The 19,839-nt window shown below is 42.2% G+C and overlaps 1 pseudogene; it reads left to right on the forward strand.

Annotated features, from left to right (window-relative positions):
• Positions 1-232: 232 nt before the first annotated feature.
• The window catches only part of LOC114210444 (flavin-containing monooxygenase 5-like), a 118,018-nt pseudogene continuing 98,411 nt past the window's right edge, over positions 233-19,839 (forward strand).

Consider the following 19,839-nt stretch of genomic DNA (forward strand, 5'->3'; position numbering starts at 1 on the left):
AGCCTATCGATGTTCTAGGCACTGGGTGTGAAGGGGGAGTTCCAGGAGGTCCCAGGATGTTAAAAAGTGTGGAGTGGGGTGCCTGGCTGGCTCAGTTGGTAGAGCATGCAACTCTTGATCTTAGGGTCGTGAGTTCAAGCCCCATGTTGGGCACGGAGCTTACTTTTTAAAAAATTAGTATGAAATAAAAACATTTTAAAAAATTTTGTATGAGGTCCCAGAATCTAGCAACATGACGGCACCTTTTGGGAATCTACAAATGGTTCAGCACTATTGGGTCATAGAGCGCAAAATGGTGAGGGTGATGAGGGGATGGGAGATGGAGTGGTGCCTGGGGCCATGTTATTCTGTGATGTATATCACAGTAGGACATTTAGGCTTTATCTTATGAGAAAGTACTACTTTGAAGAGTTGTAAGCAGCGGGTAGGAAATGAGCACATTTGCATTTTAGGAAGATCACCTCTGGTTGTATGTGATACTGGTTCAGAGGGGCAAACTCGCTGGCAGGGGCCACGGGAGGCTGCTGTAGTGACTCAGAGCCAGGAGAGACAGGAACTTATGTCTAAGGGATCCAGAGAAGCAGATCAATGGAAGAGGTATTGAGGAGAGAGAGAAATGTTGAGCCCTGGAGCTTGATTGGACATGGGAGTGGTGAGAAAGAGAGGGAGAGAGAGAGAGAAAAGTCCAAGGTGACTCTAAGATGTTTTACTGGGACAACTGAGTCGATGATAGTGCTGTTCATTGAGATAAGGGACCTGGGAGGGTGTTGGATAGGAAGAAAATGAGTTCCATTTGGGGCATGTTGCCTTAGAGATGCCTGCTGGACGTATGGGTCTGGAACTCGGCGAGGAGCCTGACCTGAAGATCTAGATGGTGGGGCATCAGCACATTCTAGAGTTCTTAAGTTTGTGTGCTCATGGACCCCTTAGAGAATAGGAGGAAAGCTATTTTCATCAGAAAAATGTACATATATACAAATATCTACATTTACTTTCAGGGGATACACAGAGCACTTGGAGTCCAGCTGTAGATCCCTTAGGGACCAAAGTGTGTGCATGGAGTCTGGATGGAGCAAGGCAAGGAGATGGGAACAAAGCCTTGGGGAGAGTAAGAAGGAGGAGCTCTAGGAGGAGGAGTGAAAGCATCCATTGAGTAGTGTGGACAGGTAAAAGTCAAGGTAAAACAATTCAAGGAGAACATGATAATATCATAAAACTACAGAAAAGGCAAGTGAAAAAAAATACTCATCCAGTTTAGCAAAAGGGAGAAATTTAAATGTGGAGAAGCAGGGGCCACTAGACCGCATATAGGCAGATAAGAAACGAGGGGACAGCTGACAGAGAGGCGATCCCAGCCCAGGTGGAGGACGGAGCGTTAGACAACGTGGCAGCAAAGAGGGAGGTGTACATGCAGAAAATCTACCGGGTGGAGAAGAGGGGAGCAGGAACTGGGCGGAATTCGAGGTGCTGGCCTCTGGCTCTTCTCTGCCTCAAGAAGGGGATGAGGCCAGGTGATGGGCGGGAGCGCTGGCTAGAATTCTGACTTCAGGCTTCCTGGAAGGCGAGACCGAACTGGACTAGGGTACATTATATGGTCCTTTCTGTCCAAAAGAAATGGTTATTTCAACATTTTATTTATTTCAAATGTATCTTCAACACAGAGGGCACTTTGGCCCAATGTGGCTCTTTGAAGCAGCTCAGCCTGGTCTGCATCTCCTGAGATGCAAGAGGGAGGGGCCCAGCTAAGCCCCTCTGGTAGCAGGTGGCAGGGCCCCGAACTTGCCTCCTGCCCGTGTTTCCTTTGCCATACCTCTCTCCCACCTCCAGGGCACCAGCCCTACTCTTCACCTGTCTTTCCTCTCACTTCAGATTTGATGCTGAACTTTGAGCTTCTCAGGAATGACAATGACTTTATATATCAGCAGCCCACTCCCCATGCCTTCCCCAACCACATGATCTCGGGGAACACCAACAAAAAAAATTTTAAGGGGAGCCTGGGTGGCACAGTTGGTTAAAGCCCTGACTCTTGGTTTCGGCTCAGGTCTGATCTCAGGGTGGTGGGATGGAGCCCCACCTCGGGCTCCACGCTCAGCACGGAGTCTGCTTAAGTGTCTCTCCCTCTCCTTCTGTCCCTCCAACCCCACCCCCTGCTTCCTCTAAAATAAATAAATCAACCTTTTTAATAAAGAAAATTCTTTAAAAAAAAGAATTTTAAGTGCTGTGTTGGTTTTATTGAAGTGTAATTGACATACAATATCCTATTAGTGTTAGGCGTATATCACAGTGTTCAATATTTTCATTCGTTAAGAATTGATCCCCATGGGGAGTCTAGTTACCATCTGTCGCCATACAAAGTTGTTACAGTTATTACAATTATTGACTGTATTCCTTAGGCTGTGCATTATATCCCCATAACTTACTTATTTTATAACTGGAAGTCTGCACCTCTTAATCTCTTTCACCTGCTTTGCCCGCCCTGAGCCCCTCCCCACTCTGGTAACAAACAGCTTGTTTCCTGAATCTATTAGTCCATTTCTGTTTTGTTTTGTTTGTTTGTTTTTTTCATTAGAGATATGAAGACATAGAGTGACATCTTAGTGATACGGACAAGGGCAGGTTGGAGATGTCTACACTCTCCTGAGCCGGGGAGCACGGGGATAAACTGAAGGACACTTGCCAAAAGCCAGTAAGTAAGGTGAGGTCTTCATTTCACTGATGTTATCATGATTATAACTCCTCTTGTTAACTTTTACTGATAAGTAGGAGGAGATTCCCCATAATATTTAACTATGCAGTTCTGTTTTAATGTTTCTTATTTTGAAACACAAATTTCACAAGAACAAAGAACATTTCCTACCTGAATTGTTTGAAAGGAAATTGTTAATTTCTTGCCCCATCACATCCAATTACTCTAGTATTTCCCACGAATGAGCATACTCTATAAAACCTTAATTCAATCATCAAAATAAGGAAAATTAACGTTACTATATTACCATCTAGCCCTCAGATTCCCAGTTGCTCAGTAATGTCATGTACAGAGAAAGGATCCAGTTCAGAATTACACACTGTATTTGATCGTGATGTTTTTTAGCCTCTGTCTAGAACAGTTCTTTAGCCTTTTCTTGACATTCAGCTCCTTAAATTTTTGAAGGAATAAGCCAATTATAGCATGGTCTTCAATTTAGGTTTGATGATTCTTCACACCTAGATTCAGGTTATGCGTCTTTGGCAGGAATATCACTGAAGTGATGCTGTGTTCTTTATACTGCATCTTCCCATCCAGTGGCACAAGATTTTTATTTATTCCATTTTTAGTGAGTTACTTTCATCATTGATTAAGGTAGTGTCTGCCAGACTTCTCCACTGAGAAGTTATGCTTTCCCCCTTTTTAACTTATCAAGCATTTTGTAGGGAGAAACTATGAAACCATGTAAATATCTCATTTCTCATCATCTTTCAAAGTATCTATTTATTTATATCTGTATGTGCTCATGGAAGTGTAGGATATTCAATCAGTTATAATCCACAATTACCCATCTTTATTTTGATGTTCAAATTGTCCTCAATTTGACTGGTGCAAATCCCTTCAAGCTGGCTTCATATCCTTTTGTCATGTCTTCATTGTTCTGGTTTCTTTTGGTTGAGAACAGTTATTAGAAGTCAAGTTCCAGGAAGACACCTGGAGTGCTCAGTTGGTTAAACAACTGGCTCTTGATTTCAGCTCAGGTCTCGATCTCAGGGTCTTGAGTTCAAGCCCCATGCTGGGCTCCACACTGGGTATGGAGCCGACTTAAAAAAGAAGAAGTCATCAAGTTCTGGGTACCAGGTGTATTCATTACAATTGGAGTATCACTGATCCCAAGGCTTTTCTGAGGACAGACTGAGGTGGTATATGCATGTTAATATATACATTTATATACACATTTACTTTCATATTTATTTCTATAAATATTTCCATTAATTAAAATGCCCTGATAACTCTAATTCCCATCAAACACTATTGAGCTGATTCTAGTTTTCTTCCTTCCAGTACCTGTAACTCCCTCCTTCAACAGTGAAAACTTGGCTCCCATGACCTTTAATATACCTACTTATTTCATCAACTCCCCTTCTTATATCAGTATTCCAACTCTGCTGCCCCCTTTCCCGTAATGACGTCCTCTTCACCCCATTTGAGTTCTGAAACCCTGTTCCAGACTACCCCTTCTTTGGACATCCTCTTCACCGTTTTAGGGCTATGACATCCCATGCCAGGCCACCTCCCTACATGGATATTGACCTCATCTTGCCTTTGCTGAGGCTGCTCCCAAGCATAGAGATGACTTCCTTACTCGTTTTGGGTTCTGACACTTTATGTTAGACGCCCATCTTCTGGGATGCCCTCTTCCCTGCCCGGGCTCTGATTCCTCATGTTGGCCCCTCCCCCCACCACATGGACATGCTGACTTCCTCACCCACTTGGACTCTGGACTTCAACACTAGACTGTTTTCTTGCCCTTCATGTGGATGGCTTCCCATCTTACTTCGGCTCTGAACCCCTAAGCCAAATATCTGGATACTGTTTTTAATGGTTTTAAACTTTGACACCAGGCCACCTCCTGACAACCTACATATACCCAGCCTCCTCCAGGCACGGGTGCCCTTGTCACCATACTCAGGCCCTGCCACTCCATGCAAGGCTGCCCTTCAGCATTGATGTTCTCCTCTTTCTTCTTGGGCTCTGATCCCTCATGGCAGGCTATCCCCATGAATGAAGGCCCTTTTCACCCTACTTGGGCTTCCACACCCCATGCTGATGCACTCCCCTGCTTGACACCCTGTTTGAGATTGACACCCCACTCTGGATCTCTAAAGTCTACCCTTATGCCCCTTTAGCACAAATGCCTACCTTGCTCTGCTCCACTTAGTGGCATCCAGAGCATTAGTTCTGAATTTTGGGGGAAAAGGAAAGGAAAAACAAAAAGGAAGAGTTAGAGGAACAGCAGCTACTAAGTTTTATCTGCAAAGTTTTTGTTTAACCATTAGGGATATAACTTTTAGCAATGAAGTTTGTTACAAAATCTTATAAAACATGTTTGTTACAAGAAATAGTGTTTATTCACTTAATCATTTAATCAGTTATAGAATAAGGTGGGTTGAAGACTGAACTTCCTCCTTATAACTGTATATAAACTCACCAGCTCTGTTTTAATTAATAACCCATCACTATAGATACATGGTGTAAGGTCTCTTGAGAACCAGCAACCCCTGCCTCCATGTTCCTTGTGGTCCGGCTGGTACGTCCAGCCAATTCAGATCTAAAGACCATCTAAAGCCTCATTCTGCATAGTCCAATCAGAGTTGATGATTCTCCTACCATTAAAAATTAAAATAAAAATCTCACTTAGGCTTATACTTTTACAACTGTCCTCATTCTGCTCTAGAGTTTGGGGAATGTGCCTTAGGGACATGGGGAGGATATCTCATCTTCAAGCAAATTTCTGGTCTTTTTAAAATCTGTTTTTCACATTGGGATTCTAGAGGAGATTCCCTTTGAGGAGAGCATTCTGTGCTGTATACCCCTCCTGGCATCCTTCACACACACATGTAAAGAAAGTCACTGTTCCCAGTTTAAATGTATAGCTGTCATGTGGGGTTATTTTTTAAGCTTTAGCAGACATGTTTCAAGCTTTAACTTGAATGCATTTCAGATATTTTTCTGCAGAGCAGAATTTCTCTTAAGTAAATGGTTGTGTGTATATGTTAGCTATTGCCACAAACATGGTGTGTAACTAATTGCCCTCGAATTTAATGTCAAATCTGGTTGATCTAATTCACAGTGGGATCCACCAGAGCCAACTTCGTCTGTCATGTGTCATCTTCCTGGGACCAGCAGGCTGGTCTGTGACCAGTCTGAGCAGGTTCTTCTCCTATCTCAAGACAGGAAGCCTTAGCTTGCAAGTGCTTTTCAAGTTTCTGCCACACTATGTCTGCTTGAAAGGACACTGACAGGGGCCGTGGATGCACAGAGGGGTAGAGAATGGGGCCACTTATTCAATCTACCACAGAGTGCCACAGAAGATCAGGAACAGAGAAGGGTACTGACTGCCAGAGTTTAACAATTTTACCTAGAATGTTGGCTGTTTTAGATTGTTCTTCATCTTCTACAATTTCTCCTTTGTTTGAACTAGTCAGAGGTTCCCTTGGTAGTTGGGGTCTCTTCTTCCTGGGAGCCTCTCACTTTTCAAGGGTAGTGTGGCTCATCAGACTAGGACTGGGTAAATACCCAAATAAATGAATGAGGGAATGAATGATACCATCACTTCCACATTCCTCAGCCTTCCTTTCGAGTTTGGGTCCTGAGGCTGTTCCTGTAATATTTCTCCAGAGGCTAAAATTAGGAACCCACCTGCTATAGGATTTCCATTTTCTTTTCAATCCTTACATTCTAGGTTTCCTTGGGCACTGCCAAATAATGATTCTTAAGTGTTCCAAGACAACCGAGATTTCTTCCAACTTTTGAGTTTACAAATCTTGTATGTGTGTATATAAGATATTTGTCCCTGTTTTAAATCACTTGTTATTTTTCAAGAAAATTTTACTAACATTTTAAATTAATTCTGATGGGAAGAGATATGACCATTCTATTTATTGTGTCATTGCTCATTAAAAGAACAGTTACCATTTATTAAGCACTTCTATGTGCCGGGCATAACTTAGCTTTACTCTCCAAGACAATCAAACAAGGTAGGCATTATTTAATGTCTTCATTTAATAGTAGAGGAAACAGATGTTTAGAAAAGTTAAGGGGGGCGGAGCAAGATGGCGGAGGAGTAGGAGACCTGGATTTCGTCTGGTCTCAGGAATTCAGCTGGATAGGGATTAAACCATTCTGAACACCTACGAACTCAACAGGAGATCGAAGAAAAGAATAGCAACAACTCTTTGAACAGAAAAGCGACCACTTTCTGGAAGGCGGGAGCAAGATGGCGGAGGAGTAGGAGACCTGGATGTCATCTGGTCTCAGGAATTCAGCTGAATAGGGATCAAACCATTCTGAACACCTACGAACTCAACAGGAGATCGAAGAAGAGAGTAGCAACAACTCTCTGAACAGAGAAGCGACCACTTACTGGAAGGTAGGACGTGCGGAGAAGTGAATCCGAGGCGGTATTCGGGAGGATAGACGGCGGGGGAGGGGGCCTCCATCGGCTGCTTCTGGCAAGTGCTAGAGCCGCGGAGCACAAAATCGGAACTTTTAGAAGTCGGCTCCCCTGAGGGACGTCGCTCCAGTGGCTAAGTGGGAGGTGAAAACCTTGTGGGACAGTGTGGACTGAGAACCCTCGGGGTCACAGAAATATCGGGGGTGCCTGAGTGTGGTAGAGCTCCCAGCTATTGGAGCGGGGAAGCCGGCTGCAGAGACGGAGCTGAGGCGCGGTCTCTCAGCTCGGGGTGGCCATAAACCGTGATCCGCGGCCCAGTCGGGCCACTGCTCCTCCAGCAGGGACCCAACAAGCAGCAGAGCCGGGGAGACTCCCCTTCCTCCCCCGGGAGGAGCGGCGCGGGAGCGCACCGCAGGGATCTGCTGGGTTTGGAGACTCCACACGGGGTCGGGTGCCAGAGATACAAACGCTCGGTCACAGGCCGGGAGAGCACGGAGTGCGGCCGGAGACCGGGGAGACGGGAGTGATTGACTGCTTTTCTCTGGGGGCGCACTGAGGAGCGGGGCCCCGAGTTCTCGGCTTCTCCAGGGCAGAGATTGGGAGGCCACCATTTTCACCCTGGTCCTCCAAAGCTGTACTGAGAGCTTGCAGGGAACAAAAGCTCCTGAGAGCAAACCCGAGAAGCTTGCTTAGCCCAGACCGACAAGGGCGGGGCAATTCCACCTCCGGCAAAGACATTTGGGAACCACGGCAACAGGCCGCTCCCCCAGAAGATCAGCACGAACAGCCAGCCAAGACCAAGTTTACCGATCAAGGAGAACAGGAGAACTCCAGCGCTAGGGGAATACTGCACATAGAATTCATGGCTTTTTTACCATGATTCATTAGTTTTTCAAAGTTAATTTTTTTAACTGTTTTTTGTTTTGTTTTGTTTTTAATTTTTCTTTTTCCCTTTTTCAACCAACATCTTATCAATCCCTTTTTTAAAAAAACATTTTTTATTTTTCATTTTTAGAGTCATATTTTATCCCTTCATAGTAGTTACCCTTATTTTTGGCATATATATATAAGTTCTTCTCTCTTTAAAATTTTGATATACAGTTTCCTCTAACAAATCAAAATATACCCTAAATCACTAGTGTATGGCTTGGTTCTAGTCTCCTGCCTGATCACAGTCTCTCCCATTTTTTTTCTTTTCTTTTTTTTTTTAAATCTTCTTCTTTCTTCTTTCAAACAACTTCTTATCTTATCAATTCCGTTTATAAAACCTTTTATAATTTTCATCTTTACAGTCATCTTCCATCCCTTCATTGTATCAACCCTTATTTTGTACATATATAAGTCTTTCTTCCTTTAAAATTTTAGGAGGCACTTTCTTCTAACAGACCAAAATACACCCAAAATCTAGTGTGTGGCACTGATCTATGCACTAGCCTGATCATATTTGATCATATTCTGTTTTTTTTGTTTTGTTCTGTTTTTGTTTGTTTTTATCTTTTTCTTTTTCTTTTTCTTTTCTTCTCTTTCTTTCCCTTTCTTTTCCCCTGGTTTCAGGTCTTTTCTGATTTGTATAGAGTATATTTGCTGGGGACGTTGTTAACCTGTTAGCATTTTGTTCTCTCATTCATCTATTCTCCTCTGGACAAACTGACAAGATGAAAAAAATCACCTCAGTGAAAAGAACAAGAGGTAGTACCGTCTGCCAGGGACCTACTCAATACGGACATTAGTACGATGTCGGACCTAGAGTTCAGAATCATGACTTTAAAGATATTAGCTGGGCTTGAAAAAAGCGTGGAAGTTATTAGAGAAACCCTTTCTGGAGAAATAAAAAAACTAAAATCTAACCAAGTCTAAATCAAAAAGGCTATTAATGAGGTGCAATCAAAAATCGGGGCACTAACTGCTAGGATAAATGAGGCAGAAGAGAGAATCAGCGATATAGAAGACCAAATGATGGAAAATAAAGAGGCTGAGAAAAAGAGAGATAAACAACTACAGGATCACGAGGGCAGAATTCGAGAGATAAGCGATACGATAAGACGAAACAACATTAGAATAATCGGGATCCCAGAAGAAGAAGAAAGAGAGAGAGGGGCAGAAGGTATATTGGAGCAAATTATAGCAGAGAACTTCCCTAATGTGGGGAAGGAAACAGGCATCAAAATCCAGGAGGCACAGAGAACCCCTCTCAAAATCAATAAAAATAGGTCAACACCCCGACATCTAATAGTAAAACTTACAAGTCTCAGAGACAAAGAGAAAACCCTGAAAGCAGCTCGGGAGAAGAGATATGTAACCTATAATGGTAGAAACATTAGATTGGCAACAGACCTATCCACAGAGACCTGGCAGGCCAGAAAGGACTGGCATGATATCTTCAGAGCACTAAACGAGAAAAATATGCAGCCAAGAATACTATATCCAGCTAGGCTGTCATTGAAAATAGAAGGAGAGGTAAAAAGCTTCCAGGACAAACAAAAACTAAAGGAATTTGCAAACACAAAACCAGCCCTAAAAGAAATATTGAAAGGGGTCCTCTAAGCAAAGAGAGAGCCTAAAAGCAGCATAGATCAGAAAGGAACACAGACAATATACAGTAACAGTCACCTTACAGGCAATACAATGGCACTAAATTCATATCTTTCAATAGTTACCCTGAATGTAAATGGGCTAAATGCCCCAATCAAAAGACACAGGCTATCAGATTGGATTCAAAAACAAGACCCATCAATATGCTGTCTGCAAGAGACTCATTCTAGACCCAAAGACACCCCCACATTGAAAGTGAGGGGGTGGAAAACCATTTACCATGCTAATGGACACCAAAAGAAAGCTGGGGTGGCAATTCTTATATCAGACAAATTAAATTTTAAAACAAAGACTATAATAATAGATGAAGAAGGACACTATATCTTACTTAAAGGGTCTATCCAACAAGAAGATCTAACAATTGTAAATATCTATGCCCCTAACATGGGAGCAGCCAATTATATAAGGCAGTTAATAACAAAAGCAAAGAAACACATTGACAACAATACAATAATAGTGGGGGACTTTAACACCCCCCTGACTGAAATGGACAGATCATCTAAACAAAATGTCAACAAGGAAATAAAGACTTTAAATGACACACTGGACCAAATGGACTTCACAGACATATTCAGAACATTCCATCCCAAAGCAACGGAATACACATTCTTCTCTAGTGCCCATGGAACATTCTCCAGAATTGATCACATCCGAGGTCACAAATCAGGTCTCAACTGATACCAAAAGATTGGGATTATTCCCTGCCTATTTTCAGACCACAATGCTTTGAAACTAGAACTCAATCACAAGAGGAAAGTTGGAAAGAACTCAAATACATGGAGGCTAAAGAGCATCCTACTAAAGAATGAATGGGTCAACCAGGAAATTAAAGAAGAATTAAAAAAATTCATGGAAACCAATGAAAATGAAAACACAACTGTTCAAAATCTTTGGGCTACAGCAAAGGCAGTCCTGAGAGGAAAGTATATAGCAATACAAGCCTTTCTCAAGAAACAAGAAAGGTCTCAAATACACAACCTAACCCTACACCTAAAGGAGCTAGAGAAAGAACAGCAAATAAAGCCTAAACCCAGCAGGAGAAAAGAAATAATAAAGATCAGAGTGGAAATCAATGAAACAGAAACCAAAAGAACAGTAGAACAGATCAACGAAACTAGGAGCTGGTTCTTTGAGAGAATTAACAAGATTGATAAACCCCTGGCCAGACTTATCAAAAAGAAAAGAGAAAAGACCCAAATCAACAAAATCATGAATGAAAGAGGAGACATCACAACCAACACCAAAGAAATACAAACAATTATAAGAACATATTATGAGCAACTCTATGCCAGCAAATTAGATAACCTGGAAGAAATGGGTGCATTCCTAGAGATGTATCAACTACAAAAACTGAACCAGGAAGAAATAGAAAACCTGAACAGACCTATAACCACTAAGGAAATTGAAGCAGTCATCAAAAATGTCCCAACAAACAAAACCCAGGGCCAGATGACTTCCCAGGGGAATTCTACCAAACATTTAAAGAAGAATTAATACCTATTCACCTGAAACTGTTCCAAAAAATAGAAATGGAAGGAAAACTTCCAAACTCATTTTATGAGGCCACCATTACCTTGATCCCAAAACCAAAGACCCCATCAAAAAGGAGAATTACAGACCAATATCCTTGATGAACATGGATGCAAAAATTCTCACCAAAATACTACCCAATAGGATCCAACAGTACATTAAAAGGATTATTCACCATGACCAAGTGGGATTTATCCCTGGGATGCAAGGTTGGTTCAACATCCACAAATCAATCAACATGATACAATACATTAACAAAAGAAAGAACAAGAATCATAGGATCCTCTCAATAGATGCAGAAAAAGCATTTGACAAAGTACAGCATCCTTTCTTGATCAAAACTCTTCAGAGTATAGGGATAGAGGGTACATACCTCAATATCATAAAAGCCATCTATGAAAAGCCTACAGTGAATATCATTCTCAATGGGGAAAAGCTGAGAGCTTTTCCCCTAAGGTCAGGAACGCAGCAGGGATGTCCACTATCACCACTGCTATTCAACATAGTATTAGAAGTCCCAGCCACAGCAATCAGACAACAAAAAGAAATCAAAGGCATCCAAATCGGCAAAGAAGAAGTCAAACTCTCACTCTTTGCAGATGATGTGATATTGTATGTGGAAAACCCAAAAGACTCCACCCCAAAACATCTAGAACTCATACAGGAATTCAGTAAAGTAGTAGGATATAAAATCAATGCACAGAAATCAGTGGCATTCCTATACACCAACAACAAGACAGAAGAGAGACAAATCAAGGAGTCGATCCCATTTACAATTGCACCCAAAACCATAAGATACCTAGGAATAAATTTAACCAAAGAGGCAAAGAATCTGTACTCAGAAAACTATAAAATACTCATGAAAGAAATTGAAGAAGACACAAAGAAATGGAAAAACGTTCCATGCTCATGGATTGGAAGAACAAACATTGTGAAGATGTCAATGCTGCCTAGAGCAATCTACACATTCAGTGCAATCCCCATCAAAATACCATCCACTTTTTTCAAAGAAATGGAACAAAATAATCCTAAAATTTGTATGGAACCAGATGAGACCCCGAATAGCCAGAGGAATATTGAAAAAGAAAAGCAAAGCTGGTGGCATCACAATTCCGGACTTCCAGCTCTATTACAAAGCTGTCATCATCAAGACAGTATGGTACTGGCACAAAAACAGACACATAGATCAATGGAACAGAACAGAGAGCCCAGAAATGGACCCTCAACTCTATAGTCAACTAATCTTTGACAAAGCAGGAAAGAATGTCCAATGGAATAAAGACAGTCTCTTCAACAAATGGTGTTGGGAAAATTGGACAACCACATGCAGAAGAATGAAACTGGACCATTTCCTTACACCGCACACAAAAATAGACTCCAAATGGTTGAAAGACCTAAACGTGAGACAGGAGTCCATCAAAATCCTAAAGGAGAACACAGGTAGCAACCTCTTCGACCTCAGCTGTAGCAACTTCTTTCTAGAAACATCGCCAAAGGCAAGGGAAGCAAGGGCAAAAATGAACTATTGGGATTTCATCAAGATAAAAAGCTTTTGCACAGCAAAAGAAACAGTCCACAAAACCAAAAGACAACCGACAGAATGGGAGAAAATATTTGCAAATGACATATCAGATAAAGGGCTAGTATCCAAAATCCATAAAGAACTTATCAAACTCAACACCCAAAGAACAAATAATCCAATCAAGAAATGGGCAGAAGACATGAACAGACATTTTTCCAAAGAAGACATCCAAATGGCCAACAGACACATGGAAAAGTGCTCAACATCACTCGGCATCAGGGAAATCCAAATCAAAACCTCCATGAGATACCACCTCACACCAGTCAGAATGGCTAGAATTAACAAGTCAGAAAACGACAGATGTTGGCGGGGATGTGGAGAAAGGGGAACCTTCCTACACTGTTGATGGGAATGCAAGCTGGTGCAACCACTCTGGAAAACAGTACGGAGGTTCCTCAAACAGTTGAAAATAGAGCTACCATACGATCCAGCAATTGCACTACTGGGTATTTACCCCAAAGATACAAATGTAGGGATCCGAAGGGGTACATGCACCCCGATGTTTATAGCAGCAATGTCCACAATAGCCAAACTGTGGAAAGAGCCAAGATGTCCATCGACAGATGAATGGATAAAGAAGAGGTGGTATATATACACAATGGAATATTATGGAGCCATAAAAAAGAATGAGATCTTGCCATTTGCAACAACATGGATGGAACTGGAGGGTGTTATGCTGAGTGAAATAAATCAATCAGAGAAAGACATGTATCATATGACCTCACTGATATGAGGAATTTTTAACCTCAGGAAACAAACTGAAGTTTGCTGGAGTGGTGGGGGGTGAGAGGGATGGGGTGGCTGGGTGACAGACACTGGGGAGGGTATGTGCTATGGTGAGTGCTGTGAATTGTGCAAGACTGTTGAATCACAGATCTGTACCTCTGAAAAAAATAATGCAATATATGTTAAGAAAAAAAAAAAAGAAGAAGATAGCAGGAGGGGAAGAATGAAGGGGAGTAAGTCGGAGGGGGAGACGAACCATGAGAGACGATGGACTCTGAAAAACAAACTGAGGTTTCTAGAGGGGAGGGGGGTAGGGGGATGGGTTAGCCTGGTGACGGGTATTAAAGAGGGCACGTTCTGCGTGGAGCACTGGGTGTTATGCACAAACAATGAATCATGGAACACTACATCAAAAACTAATGATGTAATGTATGGTGATTAACATAACAATAAAAAAATAAAAAAAAAGAAAAGTTAAGTAAATTAATCAAGGTCAGATAGGTGAAATGGATTGATCTGGACTGCAGGTCGAAGCAGCTACTCAGGCAGCACTCTTTCTAATACACCATGTTGTCTTGGTTTCTTCACTGGGTTGGCCTTATGGGTACCTCCCACCCCACCACCCTCCTTGTATCTTTTCCTGGAGGAAATGAGCATGCTCATGGAATACAATGGATGCTCTGCTGAGAAGTTTGATAAAGACAACAGCAATAACAATGGCAAGAAACAGGTTTATAAATTGCCTCCACTAAGCAAAGGGTTATTGTGATGATTTCTCCTTCCTCTTTACGAAGAGCCAGGAGAGAAAAAAGGGCTTATGCTCCGGAGTAAAAAACTTAGGTCAGATACAACAAAGGACTTCCTCCCAGGTTCATTAAAAACTATCAGGGGGTCCCTGGAAAGTTGGCAAATATTTTCATTTGGAAGAGGCATTTCAAACCTTCTCCTTTCTCCTCTCCTTCTTCTTCCTCTTTCCACGGAGTCTTTGTTTCCCAATAAAATCTAAAAAGTAATTCCACTCACCCATTCACTCATGTAGCAGATATTGAGTACCTACTGTGTGCCAGACATGGTGTTAGGCTGAGGACACAGTGGTGAACAGAAGACACAGACCCCATCCCCTCTCCTCACATTCTACTAGAGGCAGTGGCTTGGGTTGAAAGGGCAGGATCCTCAGAGCTACCCCCACTGGCCTTCTCTGTGGAGCAACCACACCCTGCAAAACAGCCAGAAAATCCCTGCCCTGAAGGCTTTCAGAAGGGACGGAGACACCAGCCCTAACCTCCCACTTGCTCCCCAGCGTCTTCCGTTGAGGAAGCCAGGAAAAGAACATTTAGTCTGCGATGCGCACAAATGTTTGTGTTGGGGATTGTTTAGAACAGCGTTGCCTGGAAGCACGAAGCACGCCGATTTCTTGCAGTCTCTCCTCTGCCTGCATCTCTCCTGCCTCCATCCATCCACCTTACTGGACCGTCTTCCAGGCGGCTGCTAGCGTTGTCTTCATAAAACTTTCAGTGGCTCCCTGTTGACCTCTTAATAAAGTGCAATCTTTTAAACAGGCCTTCAGGGGCCCCGTGAGCTACCCTGACCGCGGCCAGCTCTCCGGCCTTGTTTTCTAGTACATCCGTGCTTGACACCTGCAGTCTCCTTCACCCACCACCTGCGTGATCCCCCAAAACGCTCCTCACCTTTGTTAGGCCCAGAATGCCTGTTACTTCCTGCACTAATCAAAATCCATGCAAGCTTCCAGGCACAGCTCATTTGCAGCTTCTCCCCGAGGTCTCCCCTTATCGCTCTGCCAGAATTAACTGCTTCCTCCTCTGTGCTCCCACGGCCCTTTCTTGTGCTTTTCTTTAGCACATTTTTCTGTTCTGCCTCATCCACACATGATATGTTTACACGCCTCTTTCCTGCAACCCTCTCAGATACTCCGAATTGAGGTCATGCGTCCATGTCCGCTCATCATGGTATTTTCCGGTGCTTTATTCATCAAAGGGCCTGCACCAAATATCTTACATTATTGGATTAAATTCTCATACTAGAGTTCTGTGAGGTCAGGTGGGGCTGCTCGTAGAGGGGCTAATGACTAGATTTTTAATTCTATCTTTAAGAGGTATGCTAGCCCTTGGTCCAAAACAGACCTGGGGTCAAATCCTTAAATCTGTACTTACTCGGTGAGCTGCGGTGAATCACTTAACTTCCTTGAGCCTCAGTTTTCTCCTCTGAAAATGGGGACCAAAACACCTCCGTGGCTTGTCAAGAAGATTAAATGACCACTCTGTGCCTAGCACAATGCCTGTCACGCAGTAGGTAGTGATACATATTAGCCACACCTACTGGTTTTCTTCTGGGAGAAATTCTAGCCTATATTACTGAATCCTTTATAGGTGCCAGGTCTAGTCTTGTCTACACACTTTGCCTGCATTATCTCATTGAACCCCAATAAACACCCTGATGAGGAGGAGCTACTGTTTCCATCCCCATGTTATAGGTGAAAAAACTGGAAGGTCAGTAGCTGCCTTGAGGTCATGCAGTTCGTAAGGAGTGCAGGTGGATGAGAATCCAGTCATCAGACACCAGGCACCCTGGTCTTAACTATTGATGGCATTCGGTGGATCTGAGAAGCTAAAGAAAAAGTTCTAGTTTTAACGGAACAGGAAAATTGGATGGCGACATCCTTCCTAAGCAGGATCTTAGAGAGAATCTGTCATGCAGTGGGCTACCCATGAAATCGGTGGGAACTGACCAGCAGGATGATTTCTTCTGGTTGTGCCGAGATAAGCATCAGTCTATCAGGTTCTCTGCAGAGTCAATGTTTTCAAGAAGATTTTCTGTCCTTTAGATTGCTAAATAACTTCCTACATTTTTTTTCAGTTATAATATTTCAAGGCAAAGTTGGCTTATCAGTTTCCTCAACACCTCTCCCCCAAAGAGGGGGCAAAGTCAAATCAGCTCTGATTACATGGTACCTTCAACATGGATAGATTGCAATAATCAGCTCTAAAATTTCATTTAGTTCCCTGGGAGTTAGTGTGTGATCTATTTCAAAATGAATAAAAAGGACACTTCTTATGCCATTCATCTCTTTTATTTGCCAGCATAATAATTCCCACGGGTTGTTATCTGACTCACACTGGGGCTAGGTTAATCTGAATTATGCATATTCTACTGTGTTGCTATAATTTAGCCAAACATGATTTTGTATTATATTTTATTTTAAATAAATCCATTCCCTGGGGACCAAAGCAAAAAAAACCCAAGCCTCTCTCCTCTCTCATCCCTAAATCTGTACTTACTCGGTGAGCTACGGTGAATCACCTAACTTCCCTGAGCCTCAGTTTTCTCCTCTGAAAATGGGGACCAAAACACCTCCGTGGCTTGGCAGGAAGATTAAATGACCACTCTGTGCCTAGCAGGGTGTGCCTACCAGAGTTTGCATTTTAACACTTTTTTCCCCTTTCTGTTTAGTTCTTTGTTTCTTCTCAAGCCAGAAACTTTAGATCTGCCGTGAATTTTGTGGTTAGATTCTTGGCTTTCTACCTTGCTAAATCCAAGAGCTTTTATCCTTCCCTCCCTCCCTTCCTTTTTCCCTTTCATCACTTTATTGAGATCTAATTTACATATCATAGAATTCACCTGTTTTATATGCATGATTCAACAATTTTAAGTAAATTTTCCGTGTTGCACGACACTTGCCACAATCTCATTTTACAACATGTCCATCACCCCGAAAAGGAACCGCGTGCCTGTGTGCAGTGACTGCCCATCCCCACTCCCAGCTGTAGCCAAGGAGTAATCTACCTTTTACCTCTATACACTTGACCTTTTGTGGAAATTTCACATAAATGAAATCATATAGTTTGTGGCTTATTGTGTCTGAATTCTTTCAGTTGGCATGATGTTTTTGAGATCCAACCGCATTGTAGCATTTATCAGTACTTTGTTCCTTTTTTTAAAAAATAGATTTTATTTATTTATTTGAGAGAGAGAGAGAGAGACAGCATGAGAGGGGGGAGGAGCAGAGGAAGAAGAGGGCCCCAGCTGAGCAGGGAGCCCGATGTGGGGCTGGATCCCAGGACCCTGGTATCATGACCTGAACCGAAGGCAGACACTTCACCGACTGAGCCACGCAGGCGCCCCAGTACTTTGTTCCTTTTTATTGTCAGAGGGTATTCCTTTGCACGGATGTATCACATCTGGTTTATCCATTCACCAGTTGATGGACATTTGGTTTGTTCCCTTTTGGGGGCTATTATGAATAATGCTGCTATGAGCACTCACATGTAAGTTATTGTATGGACATATATTTTTATTTCTCTTGGGTAGATTCCTATGAGTAGAATTACTGGGTCTTGGGGTACATTTATATTTAACATTTTTTTAAGAGACCGCCAAAGCATTTTATAAGATTTTATAAATTTCACATTCCTACAAGCAATATATGAGGGTTCCAGTTAATCCATCTCCTTGCCAACAGTTGTGATTCTCTTACACATTGGTGAGATGTTTTTGGTGAGAATATGGTGGGAAAACGGTATCTAGATGTAGTTTTAATTGCAGTTTTCTTGTTATGAGTAAAATTGGGCATCTTTTCTTGTTTAAGGACCATTTGTAAACATTAAGTGTGACCTCATGTCAATTCTTTTGTCCATTTACTCTCTAGTTTTTGGACTTTCTTTTCCCTTCTTGATTTTAAATTATCCACTTCAAATAACTAAAGTGTATTTTCTCCAGTATAAACACAGTATATGCTCATTTTAAAACAAAGAAAGTGACACTTCACATTAATCAGCCAAATTGACTGAATGTGTTTTATGCTCTCCAGAAAGTCCACCAAAGTGATTGTGAAGTGATTTTTATAAAGGAATTAACCTGGAAGGATAAAAAGAGCAGAAATCAACAAGTTTTCATACGCGGCGAACAGATGGGAGGAGAACTCCTCGCCTAAGCAGAGTGGAGAACTTATACTCCAGTGTCTTGCAGAGAAAAGTCTGGAGAAAAGGAGACCCACTCACCCAACAGATACCCCAGACAGACTGAACACAGTAAAGGCTACGCTTTTGGAGTGTCTAAGAGAAGAGGAATGGCTGTGACCTGTTTTGCAGACCGGTTAGGCCTCCCCCCAAATTCCCTTCCCACGCTGCCAACCAGGTGACGACATGTCTCCTCCCACAGGAAGTGGGGGGTCCTTAGGCGGGGCGGGGGTGGAGGCTAAAAAGGAAAGAGTGAGTGTCTGTTTTGAACCACGGGGCCCTCACCACTTCTTCCTCCCCAGAACATGCTGAGCCCTGCCTCCTTATCCTCTGTTTACTGTCCCTAGGCAGGAAATTGAAGAATTCTTCTCGGGAGAAAAGGCTTCCATATACTGACGTTTGAGGGTCCCCCAGTGAAAAGCCTACCTCATCCCTTGGTCACCTTCTTCAGAAGCTCAGCAGCTGACAATCACCTTTACCCCCAAATGAAATATGAACAAAGGGTAAAAGATCGTCAATATTTGAGGAAAGCTTTAGACATAAAAGAGGGGGCAGGAAACAGCAAAGAAACAATGGAGAAAAAAGAGAACCCTCCTGGAGAAAATAAATAGTTCTCCAGAGAACAGAAAGATTTCAACAAACAAAACCACAGAATATTTTCATAAAGATAAGACACTGTAATCACAAGCCAAATACAGAATGCTATGATAGAAGAACAGAAAAGCAGTTAGAGCTTCTAGAAATTAAAAATATTGTAATAAAAAATTTTAAAGCAGTGGAAGGGTCCTTGGAAATCTTCCAGAAAGTATTATAAAACATGAAAGAAATGGGCAATAGCAGGAAGGAATGACTAAACTGATAGGATTGGCCCCAAATGTTTCCTATTCTCATAAGATTTCCAGAGAAGAGGGCAGAGAAAAATGGAAGGAAATTACCCAACAGATACAGAAATTTCTCAGAATTGAAGGGCAAGTGTCTCCAGTTTAAATGGGCTCATTAAGTGCCAACATAATAAATGGGGGGGGGGGGAAGGACATATAATTTTGAAATTTTAGAGCATTAGAGATAAAGAGAGACTTCTAAAGAGAGGGAAACTGTGGGTCCCAAAGTCAAGGATGACACTGGATTTCTCAATACTAATGCTGGTTTCTGGACATCACTGGGGGAATCCCTTCAGCAGCTTTCAATTGAGAATTCTATATCTAGTCAAACTATTCATCAAGGATGAGGGTAGAAGACAATTTTAAATATATAAAGACTCTAAGGATTTACCCCCTACGCATCCTTTAAGGAA

The sequence above is a fragment of the Eumetopias jubatus genome, unplaced genomic scaffold (genome assembly GCF_037043125.1).
Source record: "Eumetopias jubatus isolate StellerSeaLion01/CBP00866 unplaced genomic scaffold, mEumJub1_p1.0 scaffold_12, whole genome shotgun sequence".
Classification (NCBI taxonomy): domain Eukaryota; kingdom Metazoa; phylum Chordata; class Mammalia; order Carnivora; family Otariidae; genus Eumetopias; species Eumetopias jubatus.